General features: G+C 34.5%; 1 protein-coding gene across 1 annotated transcript in view; it reads right to left on the bottom strand.

The window, feature by feature from the left end:
• LOC107678158 (myosin-9-like) overlaps nt 1-763 on the bottom strand; it is a 21,705-nt gene extending 20,942 nt beyond the window's left edge. The window contains exon 1 of the mRNA XM_016473340.1: nt 570-763. The gene's annotated coding sequence lies outside the window, so the exon portion shown is untranslated. The remainder of the gene's footprint in view (nt 1-569) is intronic.
• Nucleotides 764-1,940: the final 1,177 nt, after the last annotated feature.

Genomic DNA, 1,940 nt, shown 5'->3' with positions numbered 1-1,940 from the left:
TCTGATTAATCTTCATTTTTTTTTTTTTTTTTATTATAGTATCATTATTTTTAACAGTATATTTCCCTAAACTTTTCCACATTTACTTGTTTACTTGGATTTTTTTTTCTTATTCTTTTTTATTTGGTGTATTATCAATATTTTTGGTATTTTATCTATATTTAATATACTGTGTTTCTACCACACACACACACACACACACACACACACACACACACACACACACAGGCCTCAATGCAGACTGGGCGTGTTGCACAGACCAGAACTGAGATGTTACAGATAGCGGAGTTGCTCGTGCATTCTAGTAGCTACGTTATTTTGGACAGCAGAACAATAAAATAATAATAATAATATAAGTATCAACATGTTATGGTATTCTAATTTTGAATATGTTTCACGAAGCCTCCCTAAATTAAGACTATAGCAATAAATTCCTTTTCCCTAACATAAAAAGAATTTTATCAGCAACATGGTTCCGCGCGTGCATTGTCTGATTGTGCAGAACAGGTACAGGTGTGCGCTCAGGTGAGAAGAACTTAAGTGTAACTGAATATTAAACGTTAGCTCACCTGTTTTCTCTCAGGCGCCTTTTATTGAGAAGACCTGCTTTCCCCAAATCACCTGTTTTTACGGAGAATGACACGGATGCGACAAAATTATCCGAAAATCTCTGGAGTTTGAGACACTTTCCGGTTTGCTCACCGGCGTTGTGCACTCTAGTTTCCTCCCACTTCTCTCAGCGAACTCCCTCTGACTCTTAAATCAGCTGTGTGGGCGTGTCTATACAACGTCGACAACCTTATTGTCCCGCCCACTTATATGATTGAGCGCTTCTTTGGACGTGTCAATCAAAAGATGTGCTTTCATTGATTGGTCATTTCTTCAGCACAGCTATAATTGTGATCTAAAAAAAAAAGAAAAAGAAAAAAAGTGAAGTTAGGCTGTTAGGTCTGAAATATATGGAAGCCAGTTTCCGCCACTGAATAAAAAATAAAAGAGGTAATTGCGACTTTTTATCTCACAATTCTGACTTTTTTTCTCAGAATTGTGAGATATAAACTCGCAATTCTGAGAACATATCAGTCTTTTTACCCCCCTCAAAATTGGACTTTAACTCGCAATTGCGAGTTTATATCACGCAATTCTGAGAAAAAAGTCCGAATTGCGAGATATAAACTCGCAATTGCGAGAAAAAAAGTCAGAATTGCGAGTTTTTATCTCGCAATTGTGACTATATCTCGCAATTCTGACTTTATAGCTCGCAATTGTGAGTTTATATCGCGCAATTCTGAGGAAAAAAGTCAGAATTCTTACTATATCTCGCAATTCTAACTTTATAACTCGCAATTGTGAGTTTATATCACGCAATTCTGTGAAAAAAAGTACGAATTGTGAGATAAAAAGTCGCAATGACCTTTTTTTATTTTTTTATTCAGTGGCGGAAACGGGCTTCCATAGAAATACAGTCCAAACGTCTGATGTAACACTGAAATTTAATTTAATTCAATTATGTTTTTGTTTTATACAGGAAATAGGGATACGGTTTAGAATTTAGAACATTTAAAGCAGATTTTACTAATTAAATATGCATTAAATATTTAAATATACAAGAAGAAAAACAATAAATATTGAAAATATGGGATTCAGAATAGAATGCTGAATTTGAATGCTTTTTTCAACAATTTTACATCGCAAACCTCTGAATTTCTACAAAGTTCCACTCAAAATCATGCTAAGATTGCAATGAAAACGTAATAAAATTGACTTGACACGTTTTATTATTTAAATTACTTAAATAATCACACACACACAAAATCATAATATCCCTTGTAGTACATAGAGAGTGTATGGATTATTAGCCTAAATGCTTCATAAATGCTGGAGGAAGGCTGCTGGTGGAGGGTGAAAGAATGCAGAGCTTTGCCTGTACTTGCATTCCT

Source organism: Sinocyclocheilus anshuiensis, unplaced genomic scaffold, assembly GCF_001515605.1.
Source record: "Sinocyclocheilus anshuiensis isolate Anshui unplaced genomic scaffold, SAMN03320099.WGS_v1.1 scaffold648, whole genome shotgun sequence".
Taxonomy (NCBI): Eukaryota; Metazoa; Chordata; class Actinopteri; order Cypriniformes; family Cyprinidae; genus Sinocyclocheilus; species Sinocyclocheilus anshuiensis.
This window is presented reverse-complemented; position numbering and strand designations above follow the sequence as displayed.